The sequence below is a fragment of the Zootoca vivipara genome, chromosome Z1, assembly GCF_965207765.1.
Source record: "Zootoca vivipara chromosome Z1, rZooViv2.hap1.1, whole genome shotgun sequence".
In the NCBI taxonomy this organism is placed as follows: Eukaryota; Metazoa; Chordata; class Lepidosauria; order Squamata; family Lacertidae; genus Zootoca; species Zootoca vivipara.
In genome coordinates, this window is record NC_142583.1 from 15,618,161 (window position 1) to 15,639,066 (window position 20,906).

The following is a 20,906-nucleotide window of genomic DNA, read 5'->3' on the forward strand; positions in this document are numbered from 1 at the left end:
TACATGCATGGCTACTAAGCTTGCAGTTTCTTTAAATTCACACACACACACACACACACACACACACACACACACACGGACCTTGCTTGCTTTGGGAAACTGTAGCCAGGATTATAGATTTCTATGTTTAATTAAACCAGTTATAGCTGGCATTGGAACTTTTCAATTCCAGAACAGAAAGGTAAGAAAATACTTTTGCTGGAAATTAATTAAGTTGTCAAAGCAAGAATTCCCACACTGGAATCCTTCCTAGGCCACCCTTGTTTCACAGCTAACATCTAAATCAAGTAGTATATTTTTCAAAACAAAGCTCTTTACTTAAAAGTTAATACTGCTGGTATCACACACTTACATGCAGAACCTAAAATGTTCACTTTGGGAAGCATTCCAGAGTTGTCCAAACAACTTTGGATTAGTCACTTACTCTACTGGCAATTTAAGTTTGAGAGGACTGCAGGCTGCTTGCCAATTTATTTCCCCACCCCCATCTGCAAACCAAAAACAGGAATTTCTCTGGTGGGAATGTTGTGAACATGCTAAAATATCTGAAAATTCACAAGCACTCCTGTTACGATGATGGGAGGTGCCTGTCTGTCTATATAATAACAAAGTAAGAACATCACCATGCAGCATTGGAAGATCTGTAGTGCCTTATCAACAAACCTGAATTTGCATGAAATCTGAGCAAGGTAGGGAAGCAAAAGCGACAGCGGGTTACACAATAGCAAGGACCAGAGGAGTAGGAGTGAGGAAAAAGAAACACTGAGAGGGGAAAATTGGGGGTGTGTTAAAACAATGGCAGAAGTTTCAGTGAAGCGGGAAAACAGTGGCTTTGAACGATGGCAGAGGTTGGGGTAAAGTACGATGGAATATTTGAAGGGTCCACATCCTTCGTCTTCACAGAACGGGACAGGGGTGAAAACAGGGCTGATCTGCTTGTGAGGGGAGGGGAAAACAGAGTGAAGCTGAAAATGGGGGTGCAAAGGGTTTTTCAGAAAAGCAGGGCATCATTGGGCAAAAGGTGAAAAGGATGCCTACTATTTGCAAGGTACAGGAGGAAGAAGATGCAGTATCCATGGAGAGGGTTTGTGTGCAAGGGTGGGGTTGCACAACAGGAGGGGGATAAAGAGTGATGGACATGGGAGTGAAGGAGAAAACAGAAGAGGGGGTAGCTTAAAAAATGAGATTGGGAAGGTGAAAATTGAGTTTAGTAGTTGCATGGGGAAGAAAGGGACATATTGGAAATTAATAGGGGGATAATGGGAGAAGTCTTCTTCTTCTTTGGCAATCCCTTATAGCCGAGTAAGATTGTCTTCTGTGAACACGGTCTTAACAGTGAGGCCGTAAGTGACTGCGGAGGCCAATTCTGGATCCACATGTGGGGACATAGGTTTCCAGGTGGGAGTTGATCACAGTGATGGTTTGCCAAGCGTGCCTTCCTCTTAGCTTGTTTCTCCCTTTCATCCTGAGTTTGAGCATCTTCAAAGCCCATGGCACCTTTGGTAAAGGCTGTTCTCCAACTGTGGGCATACAGGCCCTAAAATGTATATATTTACAGAAGGTATATGGCAAGGAACCCTGAAAGGAATGGCCTGCATTCCCTACTGGGTCACTGACTATCCGGGAGAGTTTGTTCTCAATGCAACATCATTCCCCAAGTACAGTGTTTTATTTTTCTAAGAATTCAATGTGCTCCCTGCCCTTGGTGTCCCTAAAAGTCAAGGATGCTTCTATCTGCATAGCCTTGCCCTGCGTTCTGTTATTTGATCACACTAAAGCATGAGGAACTATTGTGCACACGGAGGGATGATTTTTAATAAGTGCTTTAAAAGAACCGCAGCTTGGGAGATACTAAGAAAGCTGTGATACTATGCATATTTACCTGGTAATAATTGGTCCCATTGAATGTTGCCGGGCTTGCTGCCGAGTAAAGATACACAGGACTGTGCTGCAAATGAACATCTCCGCAACTGGCATATCATCTTCTAATTTATCTAATAATTATTATGATTATGATTTATACCCCGCCCACCTGGCTGGGTTTCCCCAGCCACTCTGGGCGGCTCGCAACAGAATATTAAAAACATGATAAAACATCAAACATTTAAAACTTCCCTAAACAAGATTGCCTTCCCACTTCCAAACAAAAAGCAAGAACTGAGCAGACAATTTTAAAAGTATCTCTGCAGTTATAAAACCTGAAGTGGTGATTAATTACAAGCAATGACTAACAGAACCACAATGCCCCACATGTTTTATTCCAGCATTACTTTCTGCTCAGAGTTATTTCCACTTCCTATTGTTTCCTTGCAAGATAAAGGATGGGGGGGGGGGGGGAGAGACCTCAGGGAATCCACAGGAGTGTGGCTGCTACCTAAATGGGATTATGTCCCCCATCATTCCTTCTCTTAACTGAACTAATCCTTTTCTGAATGAACCACATGGATCAGTGGTGTCCAAACTTTCTTCAAAGAGGGCCAGATATGATGAAGTGAAGGGCCGTGGGGGTCGACCAAAGGGCCAACCAAAGTTGTTGAGCTTTCTTTTAGGATTGAAGTTCTTGAGCTTCTTTTAGGGTTGGAGTTGTTGAGTTTCTTTTAGGATTTTACCCCAGGAAATAAACTGCCACAGGGGCCAGATTAAACTGACCTGTGGGCTGGATAGGCCCCCAAAATGGACTTTGGACATGCCTGGCATGGATGATGGCAGACCTCTTCTAATTGTTTCTGGGAATTCTATAGTTCCTGGGAAATTGTGCCTTTTTTTTTTACCGAATTAAGCTTCCTCAACTTGACCAGGCAGATCAGCTGCATTATATGTTCACACTGCTATGTTCTGGGACTTCTGAAGCATGGCAAAATAGTAGAACACACTTCCCAAAGACTTATTCAGGACTGACTCGGGTTTCGATAAGATTTTAGGCAAGAAACATGGAGGCCTGCCAACTATCCTGTTTCTCCTCATGCAATCTCACTGGAGTAATGCATAAAACCAAAAGTGTGCTACCTTATATCTCATGCAAGGGAATTGTCAGATATCTCATTATGACTTTGCTGAACGTCATTGTCTTGATATGTGGCATGCGTTTGCAGATTTGAGAAATGCATCCTTGGAGAACCTCTATGGGTAGCATTCATTGCCCAGTTGGCAATTTGGACTTGTGTGTGGCACAGCAGAAGAAGTACAAGGTAGGAGAAAAGATTGTGTCTCACTCTGGAGGCAAATTACCAGTATTTAGCGAGGTTTACATGAGCCTTTGCAATAAGAATCACACCCACGTTGAATAAAATAGCATGAAACAATCAAGGTTTTTGAAGGCTGGTGTGGGGGACTCCCTGGTCCTGGATGGGGTAACTGTGCCCCTGAAGGACCAGGTGAGCAGCCTTGCAGTCATTTTGGACCCACTGCTGTCCATGGAGGCACAGGTCAATTCTGCAACCAGGGCAGCTATCTACCAACTCCATCTGGGATGCAGGCCGAGACCCTACCTGCCCGCGGACTGTCTCGCCAGAGTGGTGCATGCTCCAGTTATCTCCCACTTGGACTACTGCAATGCACTCTACATGGGGCTACCTTTGAAGGTGACCTGGAAACTACAATTAATCCAGAACGCAGCAGCTATACTTGGAACTGGGAGACCATATAACACCGGTCCTGAAAGACCTTCATTGGCTCCCAGTATGTTTCCGAGCACAATTCAAAGTGTTGGTGGTGCTGACCTTTCACGCCCCAAATGGCCTTGGCCCAGTATACCTGAAGGAGCGTCTCCATCCCAATCATTCAGCCCGGACACTGAGGTCTAGCTCCGAGGGCCCTCTGGCAGTTCCCTCACTGCAAGAAGTGAGGTTACAGGGAACCAGGCAGAGGGCCTTCTCGGTAGTGGCGCCCACCCTGTGGAACACCCTCCCATCAGATGTCAAGAAAATAAGCAACTATCTGACTTTTAGAAGACACCTGAAGGCAGCCCTGTTTAGGGAAGTTTTAAACGTTTGATGTTTTATTGTGTTTTTAATATTCTGTTGGGAGCCGCCTAGAGTGGCTGGGGAAACCCAGCCAGGTGGGTGGGGTATAAATAAATAAGTTGTTGTTGTTGTTGTTGTTGTCGTCATCAACATCAACATCAACATCATCATAATCAAACCTTAGACTAGTCATTCTCGGAGTTTGGTTCTGGGCACTATAGTGCACAATGAGAGAATGGATAATGTTCCATGCAAAATATATTGATTTTAACAAGTCTGTTTTCTGTGTGCCCACAGCACACACACACACACAGTGGAGGCCGCCTGCTGTATCTCTCTGGGATTTACTGTTCTGATCTTTCCTCCTTCCAGTCTGCATCTGCTGGAATGGATAGTTCTGCCTTGTCTGCAGAAAGTGCAATTGGATCGGCCACTCCGCAAAAGAGAGATGCACTTTGATGACCTGCGCTCAAAAGATGTGGGCCCAGCGATTTGACTCAGGGGTAGGGGCTTTGTTCAGAGTGAAGTCTGCCTCCCATTAAATCCAAAAGAAAAGTATTATACAGCAACCAGAAATTTGGAAGATACCTCCTTAAGCTAAAGGAGGGAAGAGGAAAGCTCACCACAATTGCCTTTTAGCAGTCTTGCAAAGGCAGACACCAAACGCACAGAAAAATCAAACTGTTTCCTTTTTGAGCAAAATAATGCTATAGTTGAAAAGATTGAGAAATCTTAGTCATCCGCCACAACTGGAACTTTAAATAGAAGCTCTCTCTAGAGATGTGGAAATAAGTCATCACACCCTCTTGTTTCACACTTTAATGAAAAAAACTTATCTTACAGGGACAGTGTTTCCAGTTAACTACCGGTAATTGTGTAGTTTTTAAGCTTTCAATTGTAATAGATTTGATTTGCCATTTAGCCACAGAAGTTTGTAATGCATCAGAAGTGCATGCAACAATTCTAGAATCAAGACTTCTCTGCAGATCTAGATCTGCAATCCATTTCGTTATACAAGCGACTCTCAATTTATGTTCTGGAAATAGCGCATGTCAAAATCGTGTATTGTGAAAACGCATTGGGTGCAATAGCAGGTGGAATTGCCGAAGTCTTCCCCCCCCCCCGCCCCCTTTCTGTTCTCTTTTTATTTATTGTCTTAAAAAATTGCTAAGTGTGTAAAGCTGAAAGCGCACAAGTTAAATGTTCATTGTGCTTCCACTGTACAGCATAAACTGCAAACAATTTCAACACTCATCCCAGGTATGGTACCTGCCTCCAAGGAACCCACGTAAGTCAAATGCATGGCTTTCAGCCGCCAAGCCAAAGCATGCACAACTGGGCCTGAAAAATCAAAGAACTGAGAAGCCTGCTTGTCTTTGAATTCACACATGGTGGATAAAGGGTTCTTGCAATTTCAGCCAAGCTGCTTAAGGGATACAACCTTCTCTGTGCCCAAGGACTCTACTCAATTGTAGATTCTAGCACCTGCAAAGTTTTAGAAGCCAGTACTGTATCGGGGTTCTAAAAGGTTCCAAAACAAAAGAAAACCAACCCATAGTGTGTCAAAACATTGTCCAGCTTTAGTTCCTTTTCCCTGACCCACCCATGCCCTCTTGCACTGATGGCTAAAAGTTCTCAGATCTTCAAAAAACTCAACATCTATGTGTGCAATTTGAAGAAAAGCAGTTTTCTAAAGCATAGAACTCTGAATTAAGAGTGGGGAAATGGAGCTGGCAACAAAATGCATCTGTGTATCCTATCCTGTCCTGTCCAGGCTTCCTGCCATCCATTCCATCCTCTGAGATTCTGTTTTCCACCCACCCTTCCACACCTTCCCCTATTTCCCCTGTAACTGGTACTCAATATTCTGTGGCTACTGTGCGTGGACTGGTTTTGGGGTGGAGGCAGCCCCACATGTTGCACTTTGGTAAGTCTTGAGCATGCTCTTTGCCTCATTCTGGCTGCAATTCTGCCAACACTCACTACCTGCATTCACTATTATTGGTGCTGTAGAGTGGACTGAATTATAGTACAGGGGGTGATCAATTTCTGTGGCCACTATTCTCCAGGGAGTAAAACCACATTTTACTCAGAGCACATTTTACTCAGACTCATGCTGCAGAACAAACAGATGCCACCTTGCAGTAAGAGCTTCACAGGTTTGGAGCAGGTAAAAAAGGACCCCTGGATGGTTAAGTCCAGTCAAAGATAACTATGGGGTGTGGTGCTCACCTCACTTTTCAGGTCAAGGGAGCTGCCGTTTGTCCGCAGACAGCTTTCCGGGTCATGAGACCAGCTTATGACTAAACGGCTTCTGGCGCAACGGGACACCATGACGGAAACCAGAGTACACAGAAACGCTGTTTACCTTCCTGCCACAGCAGTACCTATTTATCTACTCACACTGGTATGCTTTCGAACTGCTTGGTTGGCAGAAGCTGGGGCAGAGCAATGGGAGCTCACCCCGTAGCGGGGATTAAAACTGCCAACCTTCTGATTGGCAAGCCCAAGAGGCTCAGTGGTTTAGACCACAGCACCACCCCATCATGCTCCAGAGGGATCATGCTCCAGAACAAAAATAAAACAAGGGCTGGATTTGAGTGCCATCCAGTCGCAAAGTGCCATTGACACACCTGAAAATTTATTTGTGGAGAGCAGGAAAAACCTATATTGAAAGCAAAATCTCTGTGCTACGTGTCACTGTGTCTCTGCAGGTATTGCATAAGGAAATTGAAACGCCCTGCTCAATTAACTCCTTCTGCAAGTTTGCAGTGGTTCAGCTGTTGTTTGCACAGGTTTACTACCATGCCAAGGATTAGCCAGAAGCTGTTACTAGTTCCCCTAAATTGTCTTGCAGTTTTATCTTTTAAAAACGGACAATGCAGAATCAGCCATCAGTTGCTGATGTTTTTGAGACACTGACCTCCCTCCCTGCCTAACCCTGTAAGCCTAAAATACTTCACCGGGTAACACTGAAATCAGACAGGAGTTTGCTCCATATTTTCTTTCTCCCCTTAGCCACAGAGAGAGCAATTCCATGTCCCCAACCTTTGCTTTCTGAAAAATTCTTTGGTGTATTACTGCATAGCAGAGTGGTGTGACAAGGATAAAGAGATTAGACATGTTTTCATTTAACTCCTTCAACTCAGAATTGGCAAAGAACAATCGGTTTGCTTACGGTTATAAGAAAGCCTTCATTAAAAGTCCAGTTCAGACAAGAAAGGAAGCACAGCCATAAAATGGGTCTGCTGAATTTTTCGTTTGTAAGCACAGACAGAAGCAGTCATACATGAGCAGAGTCTGGCATATAAGATGCAGAGCATAAATTCTACATTATCTGCTGTGGCTAAAGACGTTCACAAAAATTGCTAACATCACTGACGATGCTCGGAATAATGCGGACACTTCTTTCTAAACATGGTTGCAGCTCGTTTGCCAGCTGCACGGTTCTTGGATCATGATAGTTCGGCTAGGGTGGTTCCATCTATCATTGAGAATAGATGGCTGCAATGGACTCCATGTGGGACTGCCCTTGAACAGAATTCTGCAGAACGGGTGTTGTCAGACATTAGCCACTGACAACACAAAGCACCTTTGTATGCTACTGGTCTGTCTTCATAGTCTTATTGTTAACATAGAGAGTTAACATTTACTTGAAATATCACCTTATTCCTTACACCCCTGCCCAGTCTTTGTGATCCACCACTGTGGCATGTCTGATGGAGCCTGGCACTGTTAAGACTATCTTCAACAAGAAATTGTGCATTTAGTGTGGTGGCCCCGAATCTCTTGATTCTAGTGAAACCAAATTGGCATTATCTGCAATGAGTGTCAGGCACCAACTTAAGAATTGGTTATTTCAGCAAGCATTCTTATGGAAATAAGTTATTGCTTTATAACCTCATTAGATGAGCCTTTTTTCCTTGCATTTCTCTTTCTTTGATTTATTCTGCCTGGTTATTTTTGAGATTCTGTGCATCAACGATATATATTTTGACCGAGTTTGCAGCATAGAAATTGCCATTAACATAAGTCCATGTGCAGATACTTGCAGATTTATGGATATATGTTTATCATTTATTTCGTGTTTTCTTTTGTAGTTTGTTTTCTAAGTGTCATGCGTGTATGTGCTGTAATAATGAGTCAATAAAAAGCCTTTACCAAAAAAGAAAAAGAAATGGTCATTAACAATCTTCTCACACCCAGTTCAGCATGGCATGGAAACTTTGGACAGTCAGGTTGCAATTTTAATGATGCTGAAGTCTGCTTGTTTATTATCCATGGAGCTTGCTTCAAAATAAGCAAGTTGCACTGCTGTTGTATTTCAGCACTCATTCTTACTGTGTTTATTTTTCTCAAGTTGGACTGTTCCTTGGTGGAGAACACGTTGTTGCCATTTTCCATCTCCTCGAATTCCCACTGTAATTTTTTAGTATACTTCCCTCCATCTTTCGGGAGTGCAGGAAGCTGCCTTATACCAAATCACATCCCTGACTGACTTAGGTGAATATCCCACAATCCCTAGCAGCGGCTCATTAGGGTTTCAAAGAGATATAGATGAGAGTATTGAACCGGATGTGTTTTGCCCCTAAGCCTTGGCCCTTCTTTTGGTGCCAAGGCAGCATTTCCTCCCAATGCACAAACGAGCTTTTTTTTGGGGGGGGAGGGATTTCCTCGCAATCAAAGGAGGGAAGAAAATAGCGAATTCCCCTCTTCATGCCAGCTGCTCTGAGGCCAATAGTTATCAGCACCCCCAGCTTTCACAACTTGCATATTTTTATTTTTATTAAAAATTGCAGTTCCTACATTGCTTCCAGCATTTTTGTTTCTCGTGTTTTTCCTTCCCTTCCACATTCCTGTAACTCTCGAATTCAGTTTATCCTTCTCGGTATGTCCAGGAGTATGGGCACGAAGCATTCTGCTTTTCTAAGCCCCTATATACACAGATATTCCTCTGCAGTAAGGGAGGCAAATGGGGAAAGTCTTCCTATTGTCTTTTTGCTTGCAAATCCTGTCTTAAGGGTGTATTTGTGTATGAATAGGGTGAGCCTATGACCTGGTTTCAGGAACTAACCTATTAACCATCACAAAAGAATGGCCAGGCTGCCCAGGTAAAGCAATCAGTGACCATTATCAGACATGCTGGCAAACAGGATTTCTGCTGTAAACTGCCTCCTCTGCTATAGGCCACCTCCTTCTGTGATGTATGTACGTATGATGTTTTGGGGGTTGGCCTTGGGCTCCAGGGCAGGCAATTTCAAAAGTCTATATAAGGGCTTGCACACCATTGTTCAGGGTTCTCTCCTCCCTGCTGCATGTGGTGAGTGGGGACTCTGATGCAACAGTTCCTTCAATAAAGATCAGGCTTACCGTACTAGTCGCTTTGCTTCTCAATATACTCTGGTTGGCCTCTGTTAATTTCTCCTACTGATAGGGAACCTACTTAAGGACTCTGTACGGGCTCCAGAATACCCCATAAGGGAAAGGGAGCAGTTTCTCTCATAACAAACTGGTGGGTCAGGAGAAGCTACTAGTGGGTTGCGGCCTGATCCAAGCTGGGTGACAGCAGGAACTCTGCCACTGTGCAAATGCAGGGTTGTTGTTGTTTAGTTGTGTAGTTATGTCCGACTCTTCATGACCCCATGGACCAGAGCACGCCAGGCACTCCTGTCTTCCACTGCCTCCCGCAGCTTGGTCAAACTCATGTTTGTAGCTTCGAGAATACTGTCCAACCATCTCCTCCTCTGTCGTCCCCTTCTCCTAGTGCCCTCAATCTTTCCCAACATCAGGGTCTTTTTCAGGGAGTCTTCTCTTCTCATGAGGTGGCCAAATGCAGGGTTTAAGGTTAAGAAACAGATCTCAATTGTATATTTCGGTTAAAAGTGGGTCCTGTGTCTTAGAAGGTTGAAGATGCTTGCTTTAAAACACATTTGTATCACTTTTGCAGTCAAGGTTTACCCCAAAGAATCCTAGGATCCTGCTCAGCACAAACTACAGTTCCCTTGATTCTTTGAGGAGAAGGAATGCACACGGAATAGGCTTTCAATGTTATGTTGTGGATTTTACTCATGTTTTGGAGGAGGCAAACTTTTACTTTCTTTCTTTTTGAACACCAAAAATTTCAGTATACAGGAAGGTTTCTCCTGCCTGCTTCCTCCACCCATTCTCGTGTCCAAATACAACGTGGCCCTTTCAAAATCTATATTATTCTGCACCTTGACATAAGCCACCATGAGCTCTAATACTAGTGTAAATAGCAGCGAGTGTACTCACTGTTAAGACCCAGACAAATACCCATATGTTCCTCTGCAGGGTAAGAGCAAACTCCAAAGTCACACAGTTAATGAGGCAAAACAAAGTTTCCTAAGGCTCCAAAGTCCAAACTTGCAATTTTGCTGCTGCAGGAGGCAGAGAATATGATATGCTTCCTGTTCGGTGAATATTTTTTAAGATTCTTATTATATGGATAATTATTATTTTTAACCTGGTGGGGGGGTTGTTATGCTGAATTTAATTCCAATCCCCCTTCCCTGTTTGTTAGTCTTATTCGTACCAAGAAAGCATGCAAATCTTACAGAGTTAAGGGCAGCTTTGAGTACTATCTATTCTGACACAATCATTCCCCTGCCAAGGCAGTCACTAAATCAAGTGCTTGGCTTATTATTTTTAAAATTGCTTCTGTTCCTGTTCAGAGCAAAGGCCCACCGTCTCGTTCCCAGCCATAGCTGCCAAGTTTTCCCTTTTCTCGCGAGGAAGCCTATTCAGCATAAGGGAAAATCCCTTTAAAAAAGGGATAACTTGGCAGCTATGTTCCCAGCACCCCAAGCAATAGCAAAAACAAGAGGTCCCCTTCAGGAAAAAGCATACTTCAGTTCAAAGTAGTCCTTGACTAGCTATGGGGGTTTCTGTTTTGTACTGCAAAAGCCTTATGGAGAATAAGGTCTTACCTTAGGTTTGTTGGCAATTATGTTGGAATATTTTTAGTTGCTTAAATTGTGAATGAGTCCAAAGGCAAAACTATGCCACCACATTCCATCAGGGATAGCTCAGTCAGTAGAGCATGAGACTCTTCATCTCAGGGTTGTGAGTTCAATCCCTGCATTCGGGGAAAGTTTCCTGCATCGCAGGGGGTTGGACTAGATGACCCCTGCGCTCCCTTCCAATTCAACGATTCTATTCGATTCTGTTTATTTTTCCTCTCTTATGCTGCCATCGGAGCAGTGAGGTCAAAGCAGGACAAAGTGGGCACTTCTGGCCTGTCTCAGTTTTCGGATGGGGTTCAGTCACAAATTCATGGTTATAGTTGGTTGGAAGTCTTGTGCAAGCAGTACCTATTTATCTACTTGCACTTTGACGTGCTTTTGAACTGCTAGGTGGGCAGGAGCTGGGACCGAGCAAGGGCGCCTACCCCGTCGCAGGGATTCGAACTGCCAATCTTCTGATTGGCAAGCCCTAGGCTCTGTGGTTTAGACCACAGCGCCACCCGCTGTTTAAATCTGAACTAAATAGCCAACCATCTCCTTGAAAGTCAATCAAGATGAATGCTCAATAAAGAGTATCTTCAGGCCAGTGGGCAGTCCAGGTACATTATTGGTACATTATTGGTACAGCTCAGCAGCTGCAGACCTGATGGTTCTCTTGGATGGGAACCAGTATATAAGTGGCAAACAATTTTTGCTTCTGTTTCTGAAAGCAAAAAGTGGTGACATGGGCATTAACTGTTCAGCTCTTTGAACTGGTTTGGCTTTGCTTCCGTCAAATTGTTCAGCCTTCAGAGAGAAGTTCAGAAATGGTTGCATTTCAAAACATTTTTGGAAACAAATTATCCACTCTCCTATGGAAGTTGGAGCTAGATACAAATTAAGTAATACAGTGGAACCTCGGTTTATGAACACCTCGGTTTACGAATTTTACGAATTTTCGGTTTACGAACGCCGCGGACCCATCTGGAACGGATTAATCCACTTTCCATTACTTTCAATGGGAAAGTTCGCTTCAGTTTATGAACACTTCAGTTTAAGTACTCTGTGGACCGTCTGGAACAGATTAATCCACTTTCCATTACTTTCAATGGGAAAGTTCGCTTCAGTTTATGAACGCTTCAGTTTATGAACAGACTTCCAGAACCAATTGTGTTCATAAACCGAGGTACCACTTTACTGTGTGCAGGAAAACTTCAGATTCTCTGCAATGGCAGAAAGCAAAGCCCTTCCAAGCTTTAGCCATTTTTTAATTTATAGAAAAAATATTTACATACTGCAGTACCATTAAAATATAGCAGTTTACAACAACAGAAGCGCATAAAACCAAACAATAACATTGTAAAAAGTCGGAAATAAGTTAAGAGCAAAAGGAAATTTAAAATAAAAATAAAAATGTGGTTTCGTGGAGAGACTATTCAAATGCGTACAGGCATGACTCAAATGGCTCATCGGCTGCATTGACTAAGCAGAAGGAAAACGGAACCTATTCTCCATTTTGAAAGCATTTAAACCTCCAATTATTTGCCAAAGAATAATGGTGGGAGTTTACTTGGGAAAATACCTTAGAAATGTATGCAATATGCTTCAGCTGTCTTTTAAAGCAGACTGAAAATCAGGGAAGCAGACAAGCCTTGACATCTGACCAGCTGTCACTCCAACCATTGCAATCATAATTATTCGGGGGGGAAAGCTTTTTAAAAATATATTGTTACCCGTATTGAACCATTTAATTTCTCAGCCCTTTGCAATCACAGCAGAGTAGACCATGAAAGCAGTTTGTGGCAGAAAGGTAGATGGGTCACCAGGTAACCAACTGCAAGTTTTGTGAGTGAGAAGCTACAGTGGCAAGTGGCCCCCAAGTTACAATAGCAAACGTACTAAAATATTGCAGCTAAGTAGAAGAAGCACCAACACCTACAGAAGAAGGAGTAGGATCAACAATATATTTCAATATATCCCAGGAATCAGAAGTGGCTTCTTACATGGATGAGGGGGAGGCGCTCCGCTAGCTTGCAGATGAATCAGTGCAGCTGACTGGGAGCAAGGAGGTCGGCATGGTGAAAAAGCGCCGGCAGGAGCACCAGATTGGCTCTGCAGTGTGTTTGCACCATGCCAACTTCCCCGCCATCTTCCCCTCCTGGGAAGCTATGCCAACCTACTTGCCAGGGAGCTAGCACAACAGTGGCTCTGCCCCCACCCGGCAAGAAGCCCCTTCCGCAAGAAATGGGCATCTGCCATTAAGTTCTAAATGCATATTCCGCAGCTCATGTAAAAATAACCTCAAGGTTAGATTACTGCAATGCGTTATATGTATGGTTGCCTCTGAAGATAGTTCGGAAACTTCAGCTGCTGCAGAATTCAGTGTCCAGGTTGCTCACCGGAGCAAGACGGTTTGAGCATATTACACCGATCCCGGTCCAACTGCACGGGCTACCAACTAGTTTCCTGGCCCAATTCAAAGTGCTGTTTTTGACCTATAAAGCCTTAAATGGCTTAAGACCACAATACCTCAAGGACCGCCTCTTTCCATATGAACCTACATGGACCCTGAGATCATCTTCTGAGGCTCTCCTTCATGTACCCTCTCCACGAGAGGTCTGGAGGGTGGCAACACAATAAACTTCTCCCCAGGGAAGTTTGCCTGGCACCTTCATTATACACCTTTAGGCACAAAACACTCCGTTTTAACCAGACCTTTGGTTGATCCGATCAACATCCTATGCCCTTTTAAAATGTTTTTTTTGGGGGGGGGCTATTGGGTTGTTGTTTTTGTTTTTATTATGTATTTTGTGGTTTTATACCTTGATTTTATTCTGTAAACTGCCCTGAGACCCCTGGGTATTGGCCAGTATATTAAGTAAGTAAGTAAGCAAGTAAGTATTGGCCTTGCAACCAGTTCAGAGTTTTTTGAGAAGGGGATATTTTATTGTACAGCAGTAAGCATCCTTTTATGGGACAATCCCAAACATGTCTGCTAAGAAGTAAACCCTATGGGACCAATTGGTCTTAATTCCAGGTAAGTGCTGATAGGGTTATTTTCATGCTCCATACTCACTCGGAGCAAAGGTTTCTACCATGCAAGGCTCTAGAAGCTGTTCTAAGTGAGTCCTAATCTGAACTCAGACCTTACTTACTCTACCAGAGAACAGACCTGTGACCTGTGAGAGGGTAGAAGGAGATTGTTTGAAAGTGGGAGGAATCACAGAATCATAGAATCATACAGTCAGAAGGGGTCACAAGGACCTTAAAGGTCCAACCCCTTGCAATGGAGGATAGTCTCAGATATGTCCATCTGAAAAGAAATGGGTGGGGTGGCAGTGGTGGCTGATGCCGATTTGCGCTGGTGGGACAGAAGCCAGGGAGCCCAACAGTATGTGGAGCCAAGAGCTGATGATAGGAAGGATCCAGCTAATTCTAGTTTTGTCCCCATCTTCTTCCCTGATGAGTACTACTTCAATCAACGGTGTCTCTGAAAATTTTTACACATCACTTGGGAAGACAGGTGAACTAATATCAGTGTACCGGAAGAAGCAAAGATATCCAGTGTCAAAGCAATGATTCCTCAACATGAACTTCATTGGACTGGTCATGTTGTGCAGATCATCATGATCATCTTCCAAAGCAACTACTCTATTCCGAACTTAAAAATGGAAAGTGTAATGCTGGTGGTCAACAAAAGAGGTTTAAAGACTCTCTCAAGGCAAATCTTTAAAAAGTAGCATAAACACAGACAACTGGGAAACAGCGGCCTGCGAGTGCTCCAATTGGAGAACAGCCTTTATCAAAGGTGTTGTGGACTTTAAAGATGCTCGAACTCAGGACAAAAGGGAGAGACGTGCTAAGAAGAAGGCACCTTTGGCAAACCCTCACCGTGATCAACTCCCGCCTGGAAACCTATGTCCCCACTGTGGAAGGATGTGTGGATCCAGAATTGGCCTTCACAGTCACGTACGGACTCACTGTTAAAACTGTGTTCTTGGAAGATAATCTTACTAAGCTACGAGTGATCACCAAAGACGAAGTCTACAGGGCAACACTAAGGAGGGAGTAGCTAGCAGGTTGTGCCAGTTCTGGATTGGCTGTAAAAAGACAATTGGCTGTAAGTAAAAAGTCCCATGAACTGCAAGAAGATCAAACCTATCCATTCTGAAGGAAATGAGCCCTGAGTGCTCACTAGAAGGACAGATCCTGAAGCTGAGGCTCCAATACTTTGGCCACCTCATGAGAAGATAAGACTCCCTGGAAAAGACCCTGGTGTTGGGAAAGATGGAGGGCACAAGGAGAAGGGGACGACAGAGGAGGAGATGGTTGGACATTGTTCTCGAAGCTACCAACATGAGTCTGACCAAACTGCGGGAGGCAGTGGAAGACAGGAGTGCCTGGCGTGCTCTGGTCCATGGGATCATGAAGAGTCGGACACGACTAAACAACTAAACAACAAAAAGACAAGCTAGTAGGAGGGTTGACTGAACTTGGAGGGCAGTGGCTCCTACCCAGCTTGGAGCAGTAAAGGAGTCAGAAAGCCCTGTTCTGAAAGAAGGCATGGCATCTCGATGTGCTTTGGGATTCACTTTGCATTTCCCCACCCTCCAGGTTTCTTCTTTGCATTATGCGCCCTGGGCAGTTCATTTAGAGGCCACGAAAGAGAAAACCAAGTGCGTTCTTTCACCCTGCTTGCACAATCCTTCTTCTCTGATGGGAATGGAAGTTTCCCTCCTAGTTTTCACTTCCTCCATGGTGCTGTTGTCGTCGTTTTAAATTAGATTGCAAATTGTATTTTGCAGTCAGTGTGTCAGATTACCGTACTTTTTACAAAGGTGCCCAGTGTCTCGCTCACGTAGATTGCACAAAACCTGGTGAAATGGAACAAGACCTGGTTTATACAGACTCTGCTATCCCCAACTGCTTTGCAGGATCCTCTATTGGCTCAAAGTAATACAAGCAAATGGGTGGCGTTGTGGTCTAAACCACTGAGCCTCTTGGGCTTGCTGATCAGAAGGTCGGTGGTTCGAATCCCTGCAATAGGGTGAGCTCCCGTTGCTTTGTCCCAGCTCCTGCCAACTTAGCAATTCAAAAGCATGCCAGTGCAAGTAGATAAATAGGTACTGCTGCAGTGGGAAGGTAAATGGCGCTTCCGTGAGCTCTGGCTTCCATCACGGTGTTCCGTTGCACCAGAAGTCCTGCTGACCACATGACCCAGGAAGCTGTCTGAGACAAACGCCGGCTCCCTCAGCCTGAAAGCGGGATGAGCGCTGCAATCCCATAGTCGTCTTTGACTGGACTTAATTGTCCAAGTCCTTTACCTTTTACCTTTTACAAGCAGCTTAAAGCAGCATTGCTTGTGCATGTTGAAGAGCACTAACATTCCATTTTAGCTCCATGCACCTCTACGGTTTCTAAAGGAATGTTAGTTCTTTACATCATAACTTAGAACTTGGAGCTGATTTGGCAAGGTGAGCTTCTGCTGGAATGCTGCCGGGTTTGGTAAATAGGATCTAGACCCGCCTACCTCCGGCTTGCAATTACAACAGAAAGGGGAGAGATTTAAGGGGCTTGTTATCTGATGGTTGTATTGTAGCTCGAGAACAGGGCAGCCGGGAGGAATTTATCGGTTTTCTCCTGCCTCCAGCAGAGGCAGGACAATTCCAGCAGAACATGCTACCCAGCCAGCCAGATCAAAGGTAAAATGAAAGATGTACAACCTTTTCTGACCACAGGAGTGAAGTAAGGGGTGATGGGTAGGAGAAGGAGACACACAGATTATTTGGCTCTTTGGAAGTCTGGATGAACAAGAGTTCTGTTTAATAGACCAGCCATAGATCGTTGCAAGTCCATTACTAATTAGGTTTACAAATTAAGCTGTTTAAAATACAAAACGAGACTGATAAAATGCTTGCAGAATAATAGCTAATCATTACAGGTGGGGTGATTTCAGTCTTGTAGGATCTAGTTATTTTCTAGTATTCCATGATCCACCAATGTATTTTGATTTTACCAAAACAAAACTCAAAATAAAATCCACAGGATCTCTAAATTGTTTTAAGGCGTAATTCACATGTATTAAGTGATCCTGGATCTCCCCTCTTACAGAAGAAAATAAGAAAGGCCTTGCTTAGCAAATTGTTAGTAAAAGTGCCAGCAATCTTTGATCATTGACTGAGAATCAGCCAATGATTTATCTTTCAACCAACCCTGACCAACCCAATCTATCAGATTAAACAGCTTCCACTTTACTGATAGTTTTATTACTTCTCAGTTTTATTTTTATGAAGGATGTGTGATATGATTATATATTATATGGTATGATGATGATGATGGTGACCGACTCTGGGGTTGCGGCGCTCACCTCGCATTATTGGCCGAGGGAGCCGGCGTACAGCTTCCAGGTCATGTGGCCAGCGTGACAAAGCCGCTTCTGGCAAACCAGAGCAGCGCACGGAAACGCCAAAGCCAATAAAATACCCAAGTACCCAAAATACCCAAAGCCAATAAAATAATCTCATATGAATATACCTTAACAGCGACAACGTGGCTTCCTACAATTGCTCAGATCATGGCAGAACAAACTCTTAGGTGAATCTGCTGTTGAAATCATTGCCTGAATATTTTTCAGAGGAGAAGCAGTAGCTCTTTTTGCAGCAGCGCTTTGTGAAACACAATTTAGAAAACCCTAAAGGACACACTGTCCTCTTTGCACAGGACACAGGAATCGAGGCATCTCGTTCTGCATGCCATTTTTCAAACACATGACGTGGCTTTTGGGGCAAGTGGGCTGCTTTCCAAGGACCTGGCCTCACACCAGAAGGTCAGAGACGCCCGCAGAACTTCTTGTAAAGAAGTTCACCAGGCATATGCCCTAACATATGCTCCACAAAATGGGTTCAATCTGAAGCCTCTTTGATTCACAAGACAGACAGTCCCAAAGTCATATTGAGAGGGTGAAACAATTGCACGCAGAAGCTTTCACAAACGGACACTTAACCAGAATCCAATCGGCCCTAGTCAACCCTGTCAAAATCAAGATGAATGCATTACTTTTGTAATGTTTTCGTCACAAGTAAAAACTGCAGTGGGTTGAAATCAATGGGTTGAAATCACACAATAATGGTAGATTGGGCTGCTACCACCTCTGTGTTAACTTGTATAGAAAATACAAGTATGTGGGGGGAATTACAAACACACAGGAACATTTCCTTCTCTGTTTATATTTAGACAGCGTTTTCATTTTGCCCACAAAGCTCTCCCAGGAAAAGGGGGGGTGGGAGTATAAGAAACAGCATGTTTTTGCTCTTATCTTGTTTTCCTCTCCCACAGTGTAAGCTGCACAGTATTCAGTTTTTAAGTTTCTGCTTAAACGGCGCATGATCTTTTCACCCTTGCAAATCTGGCACCTGTATCCCCACACTTGCATACGGAGGGAAAAGAAGGTTGCAAAAACTCGGGAAATCACAGGACTCATAACAGCAGAACGACTTGCTACATACTTGTTGCAACAGACCAAATAGTTTTCTTTCCCCCCTGAAATCAAGTAAGCTCAATGTCTTTTCTTTAACAGAAAAAACAAAAAGGGCACATGCCATGCAACTGTCCAAGATAACTTGAAAGGGGGGAAGGCAGGAAAGCTCACCGAGAACTCTGCTATGAGATCCAAAACATTCCTAGAGCCAACATTTCTGTACAGAAACACTACTTAGATGACCTCAATTACCAGATGGGGTAGAATTAAGGGCATGTTTTGAGATGAAATAATGCTCATTATCTAGATTTAATCATTGTCTTGCCTTCCTCCTGTTAGGATTTTAATTCGGGAAACTGGAAATAAACGATACAATTAATCTATATAAGGATAGCCCAGTTCCTACCCTGGTCATACTGGAGACCTTGGGATTTTATAGGACCATCATATAAATATTTACTTGGTAATAAGCTTGCATAATAAGTACAATCTAATGCTGTGCAGGATTGCAGCCAAAGTCACTTCTAACCAAATGGATCGGTCAGAGCAAGCCTGGTAGTAAAAAATATTTTAAAAATCCACCCCCCCTTTTAAATCACAGTGCAGTACTAATAACCACATTTACTCACATGCAGTCCTGATGAATTCAATGGGGCATAGTCGCAGCCAAGCTGGGGTTAGGATCTCAGATAATAATAAGCTTCAAGGCTATTTTGTTCTATGAAACAAGCTGTTAAGTATTTTGTTAACCCTGAGAAAGGATATTCATTATCTTGTTAACACACCAAGCATTACTTTATTTTCACTGTTGATTTAATATCGGGGTTTAGTACTGATCTAAAGGGATTTGTTTATTTGTTTGTTTGTTTGTTTGTGCTGCCATACAGATTTCAAAGGTGCAATTGATGGGGGGGGGATTTGCAGCGCTTTGTCCTGAATCTCAGGCAAGCCAATCAGAGTTTTCCTAAAAAATATATTTAAAAATCTCAACAGTTTGGGGTGGGTGTGTTTTTCTTCTTATAATACAATGCTATAGATACATTGTCATTCAGCTCTAATTTAGGGTTGCCACTCGTCCAGACTTTGGGCGTTTTTGTTAAAACAATCTCAGCAACTTTGGTGTTTATCTAACAGAAGCGCGACAATTTTGGTGGTTTCCAAAAAAATAAAAACCTCAACCATTTTGGGGGTGTCCTGGTTTTTACCTTTTGAACCCTTTATTCATGATGAGGGCACAATGATGGGTTTATTCACTTAGGAATTCTTAAAGCTTGAGTTGAGCAGGTCAGCCGATTCTGATCTTAAAACAAAAGAAAGAACACCACCTTCTCTCTCTCTCTCTCTCTCTCACACACACACACACACACACCAAGAAAGAAAAAAGAAAAAGAAGCTTACCATCCCAATAACATAGCTTAAGAGGAATACTAATGGAACATGCAGAGCTTGCAAGTATGGCATCGAAAATAAGAAATCAAGCTGACAAGCTGACGAGGAGGGAATACCTTGCAGAAATTTGATCTTGGATACAAATTCCAGGTAGGCGATACCTTGTGACCAGCAGCTGATAATATTAAACTTAAGGGAACATGGGAAATAAGGGGAAGGAATTAAGGTACGGTACTATACTGTATGTAGCTAAGCAAGATGCCCAAAGAGCTGTCAGGGAAGGCTGTCCTGGAAGTCTCAAAGAACTGCTGCAGAAGAATGGAAAAGAATGCAAAAGTGGAAACTTAAAAATAAAAGAATGGAAAGCGTAGTTTGAGGAGCAGACAGGAGCCCCAAAGTGCACACAACAGCATCAAGAAGTGTGCCTACCTGGACGGAATGTCAGCTTAGTAGCATTTGCAGGAATCTGGAAAATCTGGACCGCAAGCTAATGCATCTTTTTGCATTTGCTGGTGTGTTGGCCTGTTCAGACGAGAAGTGTTGAGATACCGGTCGCCTCCTCCTTTGGCAATTTTCTGGAGACTGGAAAGGCGAAAAAGTTGCAATGAGCCAACCCAAAAAGAAAAGAAAAAATACCCTCCCTTCTCAGGGGCCTGAAAGACGCATTCCAGAAAGGCGAAAAGGAGCGCTAATCGGTTAGACCAAATTCCTGACTGGGCATAAAGCCTTAAAGTTAAGCTATTCCGCTTCCAGAACTTAAGTCTTCTGCCTCTTTTGCTGAAGCTGTGGGAAATGTCGGTCTCAGGCCTTCCCCGCCCCGACAGTTCCCTTTCTTAACAGTAGTGAGGTTGTCTCTTGTCTACTCCCAGCCTTCAAACTCACCAAACCAGATCCCCCCCCCCGACTAACAACAACTTCCCATAAATCTGAACTGAAATTTTATCCTGTTTGGCTAGCTGCCTGAAGGCCAGTTTATCGTCCTTGCTGTTTCAGCAAGGTAGATAACCGTTCACTAGGGCTGCCGGGTGTCCCTATTTTCCAGGACACACCTCCAAAAACGGTGTCCCGGACGATTTCCCTGAAATAGGGCAAGCATCTTGGGAAAGCAGCAATTGT

At 43.6% G+C, this 20,906-nt stretch overlaps 1 protein-coding gene across 4 annotated transcripts in view; it reads right to left on the reverse strand.

Moving 5' to 3' along the window:
* Positions 1–20,642, reverse strand: part of RBM47 (RNA binding motif protein 47) — an 82,891-nt gene extending 62,249 nt beyond the window's left edge. The window contains exon 1 of one of the 4 annotated variants that reach the window (XM_088660875.1): positions 20,220–20,642. The gene's annotated coding sequence lies outside the window, so the exon portion shown is untranslated. Of the gene's footprint in view, positions 1–19,799; positions 19,934–20,219 lie in introns of those variants that run through there. The other 3 variants (XM_035111932.3, XM_088660878.1, XM_035111939.3) reach the window with 3 other exon arrangements.
* Between the last annotated feature and the right edge of the window lie 264 nt (positions 20,643–20,906).